This window comes from Meleagris gallopavo, chromosome 2 (genome assembly GCF_905368555.1).
Source record: "Meleagris gallopavo chromosome 2, MGAL_WU_HG_1.1, whole genome shotgun sequence".
Lineage (NCBI taxonomy): Eukaryota > Metazoa > Chordata > Aves > Galliformes > Phasianidae > Meleagris > Meleagris gallopavo.
In genome coordinates, this window is record NC_139405.1 from 42,259,279 (window position 1) to 42,278,506 (window position 19,228).

General features: G+C 42.3%; 1 long non-coding RNA gene across 1 annotated transcript; it reads left to right on the forward strand.

Annotated features, from left to right (window-relative positions):
- The first annotated feature begins 473 nt into the window (after positions 1–473).
- On the forward strand, positions 474–18,589 carry LOC104909700 (uncharacterized). The gene is made up of 3 exons (XR_792535.3): positions 474–641; positions 16,399–16,494; positions 17,432–18,589. It is a non-coding gene; the product is annotated as an uncharacterized LOC104909700 (long non-coding RNA).
- The last annotated feature ends 639 nt before the right edge of the window (positions 18,590–19,228 follow it).

Consider the following 19,228-nt stretch of genomic DNA (forward strand, 5'->3'; position numbering starts at 1 on the left):
TGCAGGCACATCTGCAGGCACAATGTCTTAGACATGCTTGGGACACACTGTGACTTCCAACAGAAAATTTAAAACTGTAAAATGAATAATATGAAGTATTTATGAAATAACTTTTTCAACAATAAGATATTCCTAAGACTACTAGTATCTCACTTTATTTCAAGACATATTGGAATGTTATAAATTAACTAAGGTTAATTTATTTTAAAGTCTTCAAAGGGTGCTTGAGGATATAAAGGGATTGTGCAAATACAGTCACTGTGTCAAAGGTGAGCAGTGTTTAAAAATAAGAGATTCAAGAAGTAACATCCTGGCATTTAAATTTCCAGGCAGCTGCGTGAGCTGCTGTTTCTTCCTAAATCAGCAGTGTCTCATGGGAAATGGCTGGGACAAGCTGCTGGGTGTTTTTACGTCACTGTAGTGAATCTGCTCTTCCTGAAAAGCTGGAACCTATTTATTTTTAACAACCCCACTTATTTCCCGAGGGTCAGCATGTTTTCACATACTGCGTTTTAAAAATTTCTGAAGCAGAAATGACGATTAGACCTGTCAGTCCTTTCACAATGGAAGACTTAGTTAGCTGCCAGCTCCCTCACCTCCTTTCACGGTGGCAAGCGATGAGGTTTTGAGACAAGAATACAGTAAGTGACGTATTTCCAGTTTTTGACACTCCCTCCGCTTTGCTATGATCATAATCAAGTTCTAATACCCTGTAGTTTGAGCTAATCTGACAGTAAAAGTTAGATATAGGCATGCACAATGTGTATACAGAGAGGTAGTGCTGGAAGAGAGCCTACCTGAGTACTGATTGAAGGATTCTAGGCTTGTAATTAATTGCCTATGTGCTAACTGCTTTTTATTGCAATTAGGAGCTCTTCTCTTTCTTTCCAGTGACTTCATCGATGTGGGGCTTGCTGGTTTTCCCTTTGCAGTCACAAACTGCCGTGACACGTGAGGAAGGATGTAGTTGGGTCATGGGCCCTCAGTGCTTTTCCCATGAAAGTCTGAGAGTTTAGGAGAGAAAATGAAATAGAAAATTATGCTCTGCTTCTCTTTTCTGCTTGCTTTCACAACTGTTTTCTGAGAAAATCTGAAATTTGTTGCGTGTTGTGATATGGGACAAAGATACACAATGGGATTTTTTCTGTAGGACTGGAATTCTAGTTCCTAATCAGTTCTAGTGGCAGACAGAGGGTAGAAAAGTTTTTATGTTCTTGACGTACTAACTGCTCCTACGGCATCCCTGCTCCTACTGCAGGGATGTTTATTGGTGACTATGCTGGTGTCTTCTGATATATATGGATGTTTCCATGAAACTGAAAGTATGTGATGGTCACTATTTTTCCTCTGCCTAAATCCAGTGGGAACTGAACTTCAGCAAAGCGTTGAGAATTAGTATAACGTTTCCCAACTTTGTAATGAGGTATCTGTATAAATCTGCTATGGGAAGAAGTAGTTTACATTTTCTCAAACAATTAATAAGTAACTTTTTAGAGTTATGAAAGCTAATTTTCTTCTGTCAAGTCTTCAATTATTATTCCACTCTCTACTATGAGTACAACCTCTTATTCCTGCTGAAAGAGCCTTCATCTAAACTTACCAGAAGAGTTCCAAATATTTTCTCATTTTAATTTTTTAGACTATGGACAGGACATTTTTTTTTTTACTGTAGATATATTAGGACATTAGCTGACTATTCTAGAAGTGTAAATAAAAGTGATTCTGAGGATCTGTTAGCTACTTAAAATCATTTGTGGTTGATGTATATTTGGAGATTAGTTGTATTAGTAAAAGTGAGAAATGTATAGAAATCTGAGTTTATCTACTGTAAATGTCAGACTTTTGAAAGAACAGTGAGTTGCGCTGCAGCCCAGGTAATGGGTTGTTTTTATTTTATTATTTCAGGCAAAAAAAAAAAACTCTAACCAAAGTACTTTGCTGTAGAAAGTTGAGGGTTCATATTCAATACATACATCCTGGCCGGATATCTACGTGGAATTGACAAAATACCAAAAACGTCCTGTTCCAGAAGCTGTGGAGTATGGAGTAAAATCTGGGATGGATCACTTAGGGTTGGTCTTCGGTTGTTCCAAAAAAAATATCTGGAATAAAGATTTTTTTTTTTGAAGACATCCTTTTTTGTCCATTAACTTCAGTATAACACCAGAACTGTTTTTTTTTTTTCTTTTTAAAGAAAAAAAACATTCTATCAGTGTTAACGGGTTGTCTTACTGATCCTAAGTCCTAGCTAAGTAGATGTCTTTTCCATGACTGTTGTGATCCCAAGGTGAATACTTACTTAGAATATGCTATAGATTATGGACTTAAGAAAATTGGAGCTAGTTCAAAATTGGGTTTGAAAACAATTTCTTAATTGTAGCATCTGAATTGCTGCTGTGGCGCTCCAGATTAGGAGGAATGTGATCCTAGTACATACAATACTACTAATTAATTTCTCTCAATTGTAACTCCATCTTTGAGGTTTATTGCAATAAAAACAATAAAATTGTTTTGGGAAACTTTATATACGTAAGGGTTTTCCATGTGCAAGACTAAATGCTGTTATTGTATACAGTATGAGAGAACTTCCTTAATTTTTCAGGAGCCTTTTGTGTGGAATCCTCCATTAATACTGTCATTCTTGAGGTGATGAGCAAAGTATCTGTCAGTTCCATGCCTTGAGTCAAAGCAGTGGTAGAATACATTCTTTTGTTTCTCTGTGCCTTATCCCTATTACTGTGCTGCTATGCTAGACTAAGCTTAAGTACTCTTAATTATCACAGCAATACAGTGGGTACAGGAATAAGCAGAGCTACCATGGCTTCTAGTCAGGTGATGAAGATTTATTTACAGCACACTAGAATTTGGAGTGCACATGGGAAAGTCATGTAGCAAATTCAAGACAAGCATATCTTGACTGCCTAGATCAGAATTCTCTCAAAACCGTTTTTTTCTCATATAGGGGAAAAATGGATGGCAGGCTTGTGCTTGTAAGTCAAAAATTTTTTTCTTTAGCACACCTTGCCCCAGACAGAAGAAACAATCTTTAGTGTTTTTAGTCTCCTTCTTTTTAATGAATGAATAGTCAAGATTGTTCCAGGTTCGACTGCAATTAACTTCATTGATATGGGATTATGCTGGTCCATTGAGTTTCTCTCAAGTTTGGTGGGCTGCCAACATCAACTATGGCAATTCAAGTGTTCCTTACAAGTAAGGCTTGAACTTAAAAATCATTCATTCATTTATCTTTTTCACTGGCAAATACAGTGGCACTAGTAAACAGAATGGTGGGAATCCTCCACATAGTTTCTCTGCGCAGCTTTCTGAAAATATATTCTTCAGTTTCTCTTTGCCCTTATAGTTGGAGGTGGCTCAAATTTTCTGGGTAAACTTTAGTCCCTGGGCTTGCATTTACCTTCCAGAATAACGACCTTCATCGGTAGCTCATCTCATGATTTCTTTTTGATAAATTTGGCCCTAATTAAAAGTGTTAAGCCTCATTTATAATATAATGAATACACTCAATCTTAGAAACTAAGTACTCCCAGACTGCTCTCAGATGTGGGGAGGCATATGAAAATCCCACATAGTTGAGACACAAACCAGAAAGTACTGGTCAAGCACTGGATTAAAGACCAAATAAGCAGGTAGATCTCATTTGGCTCTGCTGTAACTTTTAGGCAGATATAAGGAGGGGAAGAAGAGAACAGTTGCTAAATTGACATCCCTGGAGACTGAAGTCTTTCATCTAGAGGTGGATGCTGCAGTACAAGCTTCCTTGATTGGTATGCTGTCACAAGGGCACCCTCAAACTCATTTTCAAGGGAGCCCTCTAAAGTAATGTACTTATCCCTGTACCTACACCTGTGATCTTGCTTTTTACGTTGTTGGACATGACTGCAAACTCAGTAACTTCTGGATTTTGTGTGTCTTCCTTAGTTTGAACTGTGGACCTGATGTAGCATGGTACTTGTTTTTGACATAGAAATGGGCTCATCACTTGGAACACAAGCTACTTCATGTAGCATGTACTTCAAAAACAACATTGCAAATTTCTATCTTCTGATATCATCTTTTCCCAAGGAAAAGAAAAAGGATTTCTCTGAAGATTTGATATGCATTACTGTTTGGTACACATTAGTGTTTGGGCTTAGGCCAATATTTTTATTATCCTCTTTTTGTCTTGCTGTCTTAAATCTCCTATTTCATTCTACACGTATGTCATTATCTGAATACTCACATCCACAGTCACGAGGATTATTTTGTTGCGGTTAGATAGTTATAATAGTATAATCCCTGTGCTTTTTAATGCAAAACCTGTCCAAAGCTTTCCAGTTCATGTCTTTTGGAAGAGTATAAATGCAGAGTTATGTGATCTTTGTTTATTGGGTGATGGTGGGGTGGAAAAAAAAACACACCCAAAAAAATAGCTGGGCTCCGACTGTGATTTTGGATATTTTGCCATCTGTAGAGTCAGAATTTGAGTGTAGAAAGCCTGGCTGCTGCCTGATCTAGCATGTGCATACATTTTATGTGCACTGAGTGCAGACGTAAGTCAAAGCTGAAAGGGGAATCCAAAACTGAAGGTGCATTTTGAAGCCTTCAAGTACATGTGCAGAAAGTCTCAGTCTTTCAACAAATAGTGTTTAAATGTATGCTTGCACACGTAGATGCAGTTCTGGTTCATTGATAGAGACATAAAATTATCTCTGCAGGGCGGGACAACATGCATGTTTCTCCGCCTTGCTTCATGGGGTTGCATGGGCATCATGCTGTATGGAGTCTCACCTGGCTGATGAGGCTACACTTTTGCTAGACCTCTGGAGTTGTAGAGGCAGGTTAGAACTGTCTCTGGTTATGCTGGAAGGGAGAGCGTGCAGCAGTAACAATATGCTGCCCATATTTAGATTTTCCTAATCAGGGATGGGATGCAGCCTGAACAATAGCTATCAGGCTTATTCACAGCATCTCCACCAGCACATTTCAATCCTCTTCAGTTCTAGATCAAGGAGGCGTTTTCAGCATTGTTTCTCGTGGCAATTTGCACATCCAAAACTGCTTTTTTAAGATGGTGTAACCAAGACTACAAAAATAAAAAACTATTCTAAGAAATCAAAGGAAATAAACTTTTGTTCAAGAAAGTTTCAGAGAGAACAAGAAGAAATGTAAACAGTACATATAATTTATTCTCTATCCCAGCTTTAAGTTCCCCCTTGAGCACGGAAGGCTTTGTTACCTTTTTTACTAAGTAGATTTCTATATGTTCTCTCTAGAGCTTGGATTTCCTGATTCATAGGTGCTCTGTTGGTAGAAAGAAGGCAGCTAGATGTCTCCACTCCACTGCAGTTCTCACCAGATTTTGTATGGATATTTATTTCTTAGTTTTAATTCTGTTTTTTGCCCTAATCCAGCAGAAGAGAGGGAGGACTGCACCAAACTGTAGTTAAAGCACCCTGTAATTTGTTGTTTTTTCTCTTCTGCTATAAAAACCGGTCTTTTGTCCAACAACATACAGGCTCTGTGTATTACAAAGACACTGCATGATTTGTTAGTTATTTTTAAGATCTACATGTAAACCAGATGGATGCAAATATATGCAAAACAGGAATCTGAACTTTGCTCAGGTGGAAGCACACCTAAGAGATCTAAATGTAATTTAATGTATACTCACAGTTCACCAGTTACCCAGGTGCAACGTGTTCTAATTTAAGTCTGTTAGGATGACTGACTGAATTCTGCAATAGTGAAGGCTAGAGAACTAATCTGCAGCAATATTATAATCTCTGGAATAATATCCAACAACTTTTGTGTTAAAAGCTCCAGACAGAGCGATTCGTGTACTGTGCAAGCCATTGCAGTGGTTTGTTAGTTACTCTAAGAAACAGATGTGCTTGTTTAGCTTTATTTTTCAGACACTGGATCCCATTATGACTCTCTAATGTATTATATTTATTAGTTAAATCAGCGTCACGTGGAACTGAATATAGAAGCCTGGTCACCTCAAGATGGTTATCTTTCAATATATGATTTTATACATAATATATGATATATATATGATATATATATATATATGAAATACTGTTTATGAAGCCTTCTGGCTGTTTCCACAAAACTTAACTAGTACTGATCGTGTTGTTCTTCCTTAATTTGTGTAGTTATTGTCTCCTAAAACGCTACAGTTCTGCTTGTTGTGATATAGTAACTGTTCATACATGTTCTTAATGGCAAATTAGAGGGAATACCAGCTGGATTAGTTTACAGTGAGAAAGAGGTAGGCTAAATCCATTTTTTTCCCATTTCCTGTAGTCTTTACCCACTCTCTTAACAATTACCATACTTCTGGTGGCACGTAATAATTGGGGATTCTGAGTTTGTTCCTTTGCTTTTCCACTCTTTTCCCCTAGGATCAGTGCCAAGCTGAATGACCAATGGCCATATCCTGTTTCTATCTCCCCCCCCCACACACACACACACGTTGGCACTATAGTGACTTTTTACTAGTAATCTGGAACATCCAATTGACTTTCCATTGACTTCAGTACATTTTGGAACAGGTCTGAAAATGAACATCTGGTTGCAAATTCATTAGCCAAGGCCTAGCAGGACAGTTTCCGCAAACCAAATGACTTCAGACTTTTTTGCTTTAATACTCTTAGAATGTCTTGGAATGAAAAATAAAATAACTAATTAAAAAAAAAAAAAAAGAAAGAAGGTGGTCTCAGGAAAGAGGTTACCTGACACAGGTAACACAGTAGCGATGTGAGTGTGGCATTGATAATATTCTCACCTGCTGTTCTCTGATCCTGTTATTTCCTCTTTAGAAGTATAGCTCAACATATTTCTGGCTACACTGTCCAATACACAGGATTTACAGCTCAGCTGAGCTAATGTTGGTATTGGAAGGTTATCTTCATAATTTCTCCTATTCCTTTTCCATTAAGTCAAGAAATTGTGCTGTATTTTGTAAAATGGTTCCAGGTTCTCAGTAGGTGCTAGGATGAGAATTCCCCTGCTCTCCCTCAGCCAACAGGTTAGCAGCAGGCATTGGCACCATCATTTTTATGTAACAGTTGAGTCTCCTTTTAGAACTTGGAAGGGATCTAAAAGGTATTTTAGGCTTTGAGGGCTCATTTCACCTTTAAAGAAGATATTCAATTTTCTAGAACTCCAAATAAAAGAGTCAACCTCAGCTATGTAGTTTGTATTTATCACTACAGACATACAGGCATATAAAACCAGGAAAAGTAAAACCTCACCCACTTCATCTACTCTGTTTTAATTTGCCTCCAGTAGTTTACATAAGCAGAAAAATACATAGGGACATGAGGGGAAAATAGGTTTCTAAAGAGATTGCATTAATCTGTATATATAAATAAATCCCAATGCACATTAAGAAAGGCAAATTTGATAGCTCATTTAGCAAAGGCATCAATGCCTGTAGATACAGAATTTTTACAGCTCTGCTGGATTTCAATCTTTAAAAGTTTTTTTCCCATAAATTCATAAATGTTATTCTGATCCTTTTTTTTTGCTTTCTCAATTTAATCAGTTTAAAGTATATGCAGACTATCTAGATCTCTCCTAGTGTGGATTTTTCTGACTAGCAGTGCATTTATAGTTAAACAAGTCAGGCATTTGGACTGTAGTCATTTTGATTTATAGCAGCAGGAACAAAGCGAGAGAGTACAGACGTCAGTGCTGCTGCTGCTGATCTGGCAACAGAGACTTCCTAATGTACAAATTACGTCTTTCACCACACAATTCCCTCTCTACCCTAACTAGAGACAGGGAGGCATGGTTATTTAATGCAGTGTGTGCAATCTTACACAAAGGTGTATGTACAGTACCGAATGGGTTTTATATTCCTCATTTTAGGCACTGACTATATTTCACTGTGCTTTTTCATTTTTAAATGAATTTTCCATCATGGAAAATATGCAGTAGTTGGGTTTTCTTGTCTCTCCTAGGGAGAACAGTCAGGTGTGAGTTAAAGCCACTTGTGGAGGTGTCTGTGGTACTTTCCTGATGCAGGGATTTGTTCCCAAGAAACTGTGGGGAAACTTACTAATTCCTTGTATATGGACACCATGATGTTTTATCTGCACGTGGCCTTCAGAGCATTTTAATAAGGCTTTGAATGTTGTGCTCAGTCCCTGGATTACCAAGTGGTAGCAAGACTATTTTGAAAAGTGATGGGGAATGCAGGTGATGTGGAACAAAGCAGAACTCCAGTGATCTCTTTTCACAGGTGGGATTTCTAATTCTAAGGCTGACCATGACTGTCGATGTCTAACTTTACTCTATACACAGAGGTCCAGGCAGTTTTATTTTTCAAATGGGACAAAGTAATCCACTAACCAACACCTAGTCTCTGCTCAGCTGGATAAAATGGAATCTTCTGGCAGTCATTGCACCCAAGGACCAGGCATCACACTGCTCTGCTTAATAGGTGGCTGCATTTCATTAGTGGCTGAAGTGATTCCTGTGCATATAGCACCACAGCCTGTGTATCTGGCTAAGCCTTTAAAGCACTTTGGGATGAAAATAGCTCAATGCAAAATAATGGTCTCAATTTAGCACTGCAATCTGCAGCCAAAGACTTGGAGTGACTCCCAAAGCAGAGTGAAGATTGACTTGTTTCAAACCTTCTTCTCTGAAGACAGATCCAGTAAGTGCAGCTCCGTGTTCTGTGCAAGGGCAAGGAGCTACCCTGCATCCATTAGGCGGGCACCGCTCCACTCTGGTGCACTGACAGGAAGGAGAGACTATTTCTGAACAGACAGCAGGCCAGTTCCCACTCTGTGGGCATTGTTCCTCCTTCAGTATCATATGGCACATACTGGCAATGGGTGCACTCGCTCTCACAAGGTCAGCTTTTAATGTGAGGAAATAAACTGTAAAGTCACTGCTATTAATATGTATGTGTGCGTGCTTTTTGTCCAGTCTCTCACTGATTGTGCTTGGGTACCAGTGGCTGCATCGTTTATGACACACGCAATCAAATCGTAAGGTAGGTTTTGTTGCCCTGGAATAAGAGTAAGCCTGTGGCTCCTCACTTGTGCTGCAGCTGGGACAGGTTGCTGAGCTGCTCGGGTGCCAGGGTTACTTCTGATACAGCCAGCCAGGAGCCTGGTCAGCTGCTGAGAAACCTCTGCGGTATTGTGGTGTGTCTCAGGGATATTTAAGATGGAGAATCCCCACTCATACAGTTCAGTAAAATGTACCTTAACAAGGAGGTAATGTAAATGCAGCGTTATGAGTAACTTGGGTATTAAAATGCGTAAGCACATTCCTGTTGGATCCCTATTGCCATGCAGCATTGTTTTTAAGATACCAGGTTTATGTTTTCCTTTTTTTTGTGCAAAAAAATGCAAACAAGTCTTAAAAGCACAGTGGAGCCCTTGCTGTGTATAAGTTATTCAATTCTGAGTCTCCTTTTTCCTCTTCAAAAATCTAGTTTATGGTATAATTGCTTGCCCTTTTTTAAGATTTATTTTATTTTTTTTTTTTTGAGATAAAATGGTTATTCAAAGTAGTTGGTGCTACAGAACTAAATGGCTTTAGAAACTCTCACTTCTGTCCTTGGCAGGGGAAAAAAAAAAACAAACAAAAACTATAATGCAGTTGTTAATACAGCCAATCCTGAGCTGTGGGGGAGTAGGGGTAGGTGCGGCTGGGAGGATGTGAAAATGGCTATGGGACTTGGGAAGCACCAGGCTCATAAACAGTACAAATTAATGCAGTCCATAGAATGCTCTGATTTATTTTACTGGTGCCTGACCTTGAAAGACTTTAATCTACAGGGGGTGTGTGGGGCAGTGGCAGCTTCTTTGGGGCTGCCTGCGTGGCAGTGGCAAGGAGGTACAGGGTCTGCTCCAGCTGCTTGGTGCCACCATGGATTCCTATCCAGGCGGGCAGTGCTGCACCAGCAGCACACAGCAGCTTTGGAACAGCTTGGCACAGCGACAGTTAAGCTACATCAAAATGGGGCAGGGTTTGGCCAGAGCAGAGCTGTGTGCTCTGCCAGCCAAGCCCAGTGACGCTTGAATTTGCTGATTCCCATTGACTTTAATAGGAGTGGGATATTGTCTTCTCTGCCTAGCTGTGCACAGATACCTCCCGAAGTAGGGTGAGGCTTGACCCCACAAAAATCCAGGGAGCTTTGCTACCACATATTCCCAGTGAAAATAAAAGGGGTAGGAGGAGAGCAGAGCTCTGGCAGAAAATGTAAATAAGTAGCCTTGGGATTCAGTGTGTCCTGCAGCCTTCCCTCACGCCTTGCTGAGCAGGGCAGCACTGCAGGCTCGGGGCTGGGTTATGTGTACAGCTGAGGGCACACACAGAGCAACCATTTTATAAACCTTCAGAGCCCAGGCCTTGGAGATTAGTGGGGAGGGGGGAAGTGGAAGAGGTGAGATTACAGCGAGCATGACGTAGAAATGCTGAACAAGGTTATTAAAAAGGGATATTGATGGTGCTCGATGTACTGGGGGAGAGGGACATCTGCCACCATGTAGCAAGCTGGGAGCAGGCAGTTTGCAGCAGAGGGCTCTGGGCACTGCCTGCAGCCCCCTCAGCACCTGAGGAAACCTGCCTGTGTGGGAGATGGGGCATTTGCAGCTTGAAAATGAGAGGGGGGAGAAACAGCAATAAACGTTGTCAAAAATTATTATTTGAAACAAAAGTGTGTGTGGAGGGGCGGGTAGAGGGGGGCACACGAAGGAACCGTTAGCAGCGAGTGTGCCAGCAGCACCAGCCTGACGGTCTGATTTATAAGCGGGATCATAAAAATCCCATTAGGCGTCTCATTGAGAAAAAATAAAAAAAAAAAAAAAAAAGGAGAAAGGAGGAGGCGGCGGGGGGTGGGGAGCGCAGAGCCCCGGTGCGTGTCACTGAGGCAGCATTGACGCAGGCAGCTCTGACGGCAGCAGCCGCCGCGGCGGGGACGGCGCGAGGCTGAATGGGAGCGGCGGGCGCGCGCACGGCAGTTAAAGCGGGGGAGGGGGCGCCCCGTCCGATCGCCGTGCACGCGCACTGCCCCCTTCCCGCCCCCGTTGGCGCTGCGCTCATTGCCGTGCCGAGCACGGAGCGGCGGGAGGGCGAGGCGGTGCCCCCTGCTCACCTCAGCGATGGGGGCGGGAGCCCCCCGTCCGCCCCCCCCCCCTTCTCCCCCCTCGGCCGCTCATCCGCCGTGCGTGGGTGCGAGGGCACGTGTCCTTGCCGCTGTGCTGCGGGAGCGCCCGGCTCTGTTGGCTGATGGGTCGCTGCGGCATCCGCATGAATGGAGCAGAGCGCTGCGGATTGTAGCGTAGGCTCCGTACCGGCGTTACAACTTAGGAGAGCTGGGCGCCGGTGAGGGCGTCCAGCCTGGCCCCTCGGTGTGGATCTCACAGCTCATAGCAAGTGTGGGGACTGCTGCCTCGGGGGAGAAATTCAGCTCCCCTGTGGATTTCTCAGCATTCCCCCTTCCCTTTTGTTGTTTCGGGGTTTTTTCTTTTTTTCTTTTTTTCTTTTTTTTTTTTCCCTTCTTGTTTTGTTTTGTTTTGTTTTGTTTTTCCCCCTACATAGCTTTCCTAAGATGCAATACAGTTGCATTGCTGCTAGTGGAAACACTCAGGGTTTGCTTGTCTTTGCAGCTGACCTCTGAGCCTTAGAGATGAACAGGAATCTCATTCAGGGGCTTTTGTCTACAGCCGCAGTGTAAGCCTTCAACACCTGGAGTCTTTCCATAACGTGCTAAAAGGCAGCCACACTAATTTCTTTGCTGTGCCTCACTGCCTTTGGTGTTCCAACCGCTTTTAAGCAGCACTGGAAATACCATCTTGCTTGTGTGACTGATGTTGTGCCGTTCCCAAATGGTACTTAGAAAGAACCTCATATTTTGGGGTCAGTCTGGTAACTTCAGCACTGTGCTCACAACAACTTTTCTTTTTTTTTGCAAAAAGATAGCACAGGAAAGATTATTTCCTTTCTGTTGGATAGGGTAATTGAAGGAAAGCAAAGATGTGAGGCCCCAAGTGAAGAACTACAGGTAGATGAGGTGCAGAATGCTGCAGTCCTGAAATGGAAAGAAGGCTGTGGTGGCTGTGCCTTAGCTACTGCCAAGTCATGCAGCGCATCTTTTCCTTTTTTTCAAGTAAGCAGAGCATTTTTAGGAGCACACTGGATCCCATGTCATCTGCTTGTCTTCTCACATCCACATGTATACGTCAGGAGCTCTTTTGCTCAAAGCAGTAGACTAATGCTGGTAGACAGGAAGGAGGGAGCTCTCTCTCCTATGGAGACAGGCTGAGGCAGCTGGGCTTGTTCAGCCTGGAGAAGAGAAGGCTGCGGGGTGACCTAATTGGAGGCTTTCAGTCAGGGGCGTCAACTCTTTGAAAGGGTAGATAACAGCAGGACAACGGGAAATGGTTTTAAGTTGAAGGAGGGAAGATTTAGGTTGGACATCAGGGAGAAGTTCTTTACTATGAGAGTGGTGAGGTGCTGGAACAGGCTGTCCAGAGAAGTTGTGGATACCCCGTCCCTGGAGATGTTCAAACCCAGGCTAGATGTGGCCCTGGGCAGCCTACTCTAGTATTAGATACGGAGGTTGGTGGCCCTGCATGCAGCAGGGGTTGGGGACTTGATGATCCTTGAGGTCCATTTCAACACAAGCCATTCTATGATTCTCTGATTCTGTAAGGAGATAAAAACCAGGTTGCTCAGCTCCAATTACCCTCTTCTCACATGTATTAGACCACAGTTAACAAAGCAGCTGTAGGCTCCAAAGGTGTAAGCCAGATTCTTCCTTCTCTCATGGTAGTTTTATACTTTCTAGGAGTGAGTGTGGATACTTGTGCTCTGTACTTGTATAAGCAAAAGGAGAAACCAGTGCTGTTCAATCAAAATACATGCTGAAGGGAAAACTTTTCTCTATACGCAAATAGTTTTAAGTACTCCTTTAACATTGCCATGTATTTTTGTACGCTACAGTTACATTTAGTGTGTAGTTTGTTTTTTGTTGCCAAATATATCCAAATGGAAACCTCAAAAACTAATTAAGAGCCAAAATAGTAAGGATAGATGATTTGCTGCAGAGTAGAAATTTTAATAGGAGTTGTACTTGTTTCAGTCAGAACTCAATTTTCTCCTAGATTCCTTAAGAAAAGGGTTAAAATCATTGGAAATACAGAATGGAGCATATCTTGCAGAAACATGCAGACAAAATTGATTTTTTTCAATAGAAAATTGCAAAGAGACAAAAACGCTGTAGATTGGAGACTGTGGCAGGGTTCTAAAAGACTATGAGCCACCAGAATGGTTAAGGAGATGCAGCTTGAGAATGGGATGAAAGCTGCAGGAAAAGTGAAACCATGTGATTTACTACTGAAATTATCCAGTTAGACTGAAATATCACCCTACTGCCACCTTTTTACAATCTCAGATGAAGGCTTTCTACTGAAAGCGAAGGAGAACCTGATTTTCAGGTGAATTTGAGAGTTTTTACTCCAGCTAAATTTGTTGCTCAAAATGCTAGAATTTGAGAAACGCCAAGGCAGGCTGTTGCTGCAAAACATGCAGGCCGTGGAGGGGGGAGACAATACAGCTTTATAAACCACCTTCATACCTCCGAGGTAAAGATCGGCCTCCCAGTAAAGCCCAGCAGGCCTGGACCTGCTCTGGTGACTTGCTATGCAATAGAGACTGTGATCTAGAGAGGACGCTGTAATAGAAAGGACCTTAACAGTAAATTCATAGCTGAACAAACAAGTCTTGGATCACTGGAAGAAATCGTCATGGCAAATGCTAGACACAAAGCCCAGAGTGGCAGTGTTTGAGGACAAGCGACCTTTGTAGCCTTTTTTCTCCTGTTACAGCCCTTTTGGTTACTCAGTGTACCACAAATTATTTTTAAAGCACGTAGTGTTTCACGTACCCCCTTCTTCAGTACTGACCTTCTAATGCTGGACTAGCATTTAAGTACCTAAAACTCTGCAAGCAAAATGACCCCGTGTCTTTCACAAAACATCATAGTTAATGGTTCATCACACATTGATGCCACAGACATTTATAAGGCAGTTTCCTGCTTTCTCATCTGTGTGATTGTGGATTTTACATCTGGCAGCAAGGGAGTTAAGAAATTTTTGCCATAGAAGTAGAGGAGAAAGTAGGAATAGAAATAGGGAATGAGGAGAAAGATCTGGAGAATGTATGTTGTTGCCACTGGAATCACAAAATCAGTAGAAGATGGAGGGGGATGGGTAGGGAGAAATACTCCTCCTCTCCAGCTCAAGCGCTAACTGCTACCCTGACCACTTCCATCCTTCCCAGCAGGAACGTGTGTGAAAATCCAGTCATCAAATTCATAGTTCTAAAAATTGGTTGTTTTAAACTGCAAAAATCAGCCACCATATTCTTACAATTAAAAATGCTACAATGCAAGTAGTATCTCTTGATAGAATACCATAATTATGGTTCACGAGGAGACATGGATCAAGACTTGGTGGCCATATGTGTTGAACAAGTATGACGTATTTGTAGAAAAGTAGATAAAATAACTTTTTTTTTTCAAGGTAAGAATATCCAGTTCCCTCTAACTTAAAAGTGCAAATGCAGCAAAGCCTCTTTAGATTCATGTGCTGATCTTCATCTCTTCTTTTAAAATACAAAATGAATGTCATGAAGTTTGAATACACATTTCATGTTGAAAGAAAAGTATTTTTTTTTCTAAAGAGGCATTTTATTTTGAAACTGACTTCATACCACCTTCCCAGCAGTGCTGAATTTCATATGAAACTTAAAAGCATCTTTCACCACCCTCCTTTGCATTGTTAAATTACGAGTTCAAAAAGGTGGTCATTTTTGTAGCGTAAGAAATTGGGAACTGTGTCAATCTTGCAAGTTTTCTTTGTGGTATGTGTCAAGTTGTATGTAATGTCAGTGCAGTGGGGCTACTTGATCATTATTACCTTACAGATTAGCTTGTGGGGTGGAAAAGTGACAGATATGTTGGTATGTTCTAGGTTTTGTTTTGGGAAAGTGGATGATGCAGAAGAGTGTGTGAGATGTTTCAGTTCTAAACCTGCACAAAAGCCTCACTGAGGCCTTGCTCAAATCTCTTAGGGGAAGACACCATGATCTCCAGTCACATCAAGTAGTACTTTACTGTGCAGGAATTCCCACTGAAAGCAGTGGAACTAGCCAGGGATTAAGGCAGCAGTAAATGTGAGTAAAGACAATAGAACATACTCGTCACCTCTTTGCTGCTGTTTCCCAATTTATAAAATGAAGATAATAAAATTTACCAACTGTTGTGGGTGTTGTAAGGACACATTAGTTCATGCTAGCAATTCACTTTGAAGGCAAAAACAAATGCTATATAAATGCTAAGTATTATGTCAAGATGTGCAGGAGTGTATTCACAGTACAGGGACATGAACCAAAATAAGTGCTTTGAGTTGAGAGAGGACTTTATTGATACAGATGTTTACAGTATCTGAAGCGCTGCTGCATAACTCACCTCCTAAAGAAAAAAATACAAGCTGTTCAGGAAAAGTGTTAGTATAGCACTGCATGAAAGAGAATTGATTCTTCATTGTGCTGCTTGTTAAGTATTAGTAAGTACCTCAAGGTTGAATAATTCTAGGCTGAGTTGGTTGTGTGAGAAAAACAGTGAGAGAAGGCAAACTTGCAGTGTGAGACCTCTTTAAGTCTTAAGACTTCTGTGTTTTGGTGTTTGCTGAGTTTGCACAGTACATATTGTACAGAAACAGATTTGTCTTAACCAGCACTATTTCTTCTCCAAACTTTTAATTTAGATGGACTAGTCACTGAAAACCATCACAAATGGTTCTTTGTGAACATGATTGACATGCTAGGCTGGTAGTGCCTTAAAAAATAAAGCAAAAAGTGTTTGCAAACTTTGTTGAAGGTCTTTTGCCTGATAATTTCAGTTATTGACTCATGTAAGGCAAATACCTAGTCCAAATCTGTAAGACTGAAAGTGCTTCAGGTCTGTCTCAAAGTGCAACTGTGTTTAGTAGGGCCTTAACTACACGTCATAAGGCCTAGCTCTGGAATCCCAATTGTGGACTTCTCTAGAGCCCAATGAATGCAACATCAAGGATTTCCATTTACCTTCCCGAGTCTTAGGTCAGGGCCTTATTCTCTTCTAATGAAAAGACTTGGGACTTGGTACGTTGAATGCCACTTGCTTCAGTTTGGTGACATAAGCAGTCCTTTGCCCAATCCACCAAAAGAAAACAGTTTCACATCATCCTATCCAAAGGAAGCTACCAAAGTTACTGAAAGTGGATAGCATTTAAATGAGAAAGTGCATAGAAATTAATTATTTTTCAGAGCATGAAAAATGAAGTAATAAGAGAGCTCTCAGTACCTTACTGTACTTTTTTCCTTAAGGCCTGAGGGATAGCTAATCGGAGTGCCAGGCAGAGAAGGAAGGCAAGATTCACATGGAGCTGGGAGTGAGAAGCACTAGAATTCTTATATAAAAAGGTAAGTAATTAATGGTGATACAGATTAAAAAAAAAAAAAAGTGCAAAGAACCCTTGTAAATTATTTTAGACCTGTTATCACCAGCTCAAGAACTTTCTACAGCTATATCCAATCAATTGGCGACATGCTGCCTTCTCCCATTCATCTTCTGAGGTGGTCCCGGAGAGTTTTGATATGCAGAGTCAGTTCTAGACTGAGAGTGAAAAAAGCCATTCTTGTTACAGAACATGGAAACTGGCACTGCCTTTTAATCTTCCTCCTTCTTTCCTATTGTGCATCAGAGTTTAACTTACGGAGAAGGTAGCTCCTTGGAACAGCCCAAATTTTGTTGTATATAGTGGGAAGAAGTTAAACAAAAAGAGTGCTCGGGAATAACGATGGAAAGCTTTTCTTCCACAAGATCAAAACGGATAGAATAGTATCTCACAGGGAGTAGAAGCGTGACTTGGTATGGTCTCAGAGACTGTTGTTTATGGAATTATCCTGTTCACCCCCAGGCAATGATCTGCTCTGTATTTCCACTCCTAATTTCCATCATTTCCCAATAAAAACATGATTTGCCAGCACGACAGTAACTTAGTGGAAACACTTGTGTCAAGGCAGATCTCAATGGGAACTTTCTAAACCACAGAAGTGGCATAGTGCAATGTCTTATTCTGTGTAGAGTATCAGTCTCTATGTGCTGGCTAGGTGATATAAATAGTATTTAAATAAATAGTATTTAAAAGGAAACATGTAATAGCATAGGATTGTATCTAAAACTTGGCAAATATATTCAGTTCTGTTCCGTGTAAGTTTTTAGGGCATCTCACTGAAGGGAAGGGATGTGCTACTAGGTCCTGAAAACCTCCATGATTCATTCATAAAAATAAGCGTCTTACTATCTAAGAAAGCATCTCCCACTGATGGTTTGAAAGCTTCCTCCTTTATTTTGCAGCCACATCTTACCAAAGCCTTGTGTGGGAGATAACAGATACATCAAAGGTCATCATGCCAAATTTAACATCCATATGAGACAGAGTGGTTACACATTCACTCTCTTCTTGGCGCTGCTTTCTGTCTTTTCCTTCTCACCAAGATAAACTTAAAGAAGAGAAAGGAGTCAGCACCTTCTGAGTGTTCCCAGCACACACTGAACCTGACTCAGGCTTGTAGTGATAGCACTTACATCACCCGTATGTAAAATTGTTCCAGCAAGGAGCTGGCTGAACGGTTTGGGCAACTGGCCACTTAATGCATGCAGTCATTTGGAGGCCAAACTAGCCGTGTCCCAGACCGGAAGGCTGCTGAAAGGAAAGTGAGGGGCTGGGCGTGCAGTGAAAGGACAGAAAGCAGCATTCATGGAGCCCCTCAGAAAAAAACAAAAAACGAAACCGGGCCCGACCACACAAGCGGCTCGGTGATGGGGCTTCTCCTCGTCCAGCTCAAAAACAGCAGGAAGGCGGCTTTGGGTTCCCCTTAGGATGAGCACCGCACACACCGCACGCTACGGTTCCGGCGGAGATCCCCACACCCGCGGATCGCGCACCGCACCCCGCCCACACGCGCGGCGTCCCGCTGCCAGCACGCGGCGGCCCGAGCTCCCCTCGGCCCTCCCTCCGGGCGCGGCGCGGGGGAGGCGGGCGCGCGGGAGCCGGAGCGCGCGGCAGAGGCGCCGCTCCCCCCGCGGCGGCGGGGCTGGGCGCGCTGCCCGCCGCGGGAGCGCGGAGCGGTGCCCGCGTGCCCGCTGCCAAGCGGGAGCCGCGTGCCGCCGACCCCGAGCCTACCGAGTGCCCGAGCCGGCATGTGTGGGACGGCGGTTGGGAGAAAGAGGGTTGCCGGCACGCGGGCACCTCATCGGCTCTCCCCATATACGGGTGAAAACGGGGCAGCGGGAGCGTGACCCCGCGTGGGAAGGAGCCGGCTGCTTCGAGTCGGCTTTTATTTCTCTTCTTCTTTGTAAGCACCTTCCGATGCTGCAAAAAAAAATTAAATAAATAAGCCCTAAATAAATAAATAAACAAACATATTCCTGCAGCTTACACAGCAAGAAATTGCTACTTCAGCCCTAGCTGTGCACCGGGAACACTTCAGCGTGTACACGGTCCTAAATACGTTTGGAAATATGAGGTGGGGGGGGGCGGAGAGCGGGGGGAGGGCACTCTTTCCCGGCTTTCATCAGTGCCTGCTTGGAGAGAGACAGAAATAATTAAGGGGAAAAAAATCATCCCACCCCCTCCCCCCACCCACCGGAGCAATCATAATATATTGAAATTTCCCAAAGTCTCGTCAGCTGCAAAAAATAAATGTTTCTGGAGCTGGAGGATCATGTTGCAGAAGCGTGTGACTGAGAGACCTAGATTCCTTTCCCTGCTCCCCCGTCTCTTTCCTTAGGTGATTTTTAGCATTTATTATTTGTTTTGGGAGGGGAAAAATCCTCCTCGCTTCAGTCTCTTGCTAGAGGTCCAGACTGCTTACGTCTGAGCGCCCCTTATCATTTCAGTGAATGGCAATTGCAGCCTTGGTGCTGTTATAGCAATGAAGCTACAGACGTCATTGCCTCCTGTTGGACGTGAGATGTGTCCAAGCATCAGCCCCTTCTGCTTAAGAAAAACTCTTTAACTTCCATGCAGCCGGCAGGCAGGCTTTCCTAAGATCCAGTGGACCGCATTGATACCGTTATATATTTTTATTTATATATGCATATATATATATACACAGGTGTACGTGTGTATGTGTTTGTATGTATGCATAT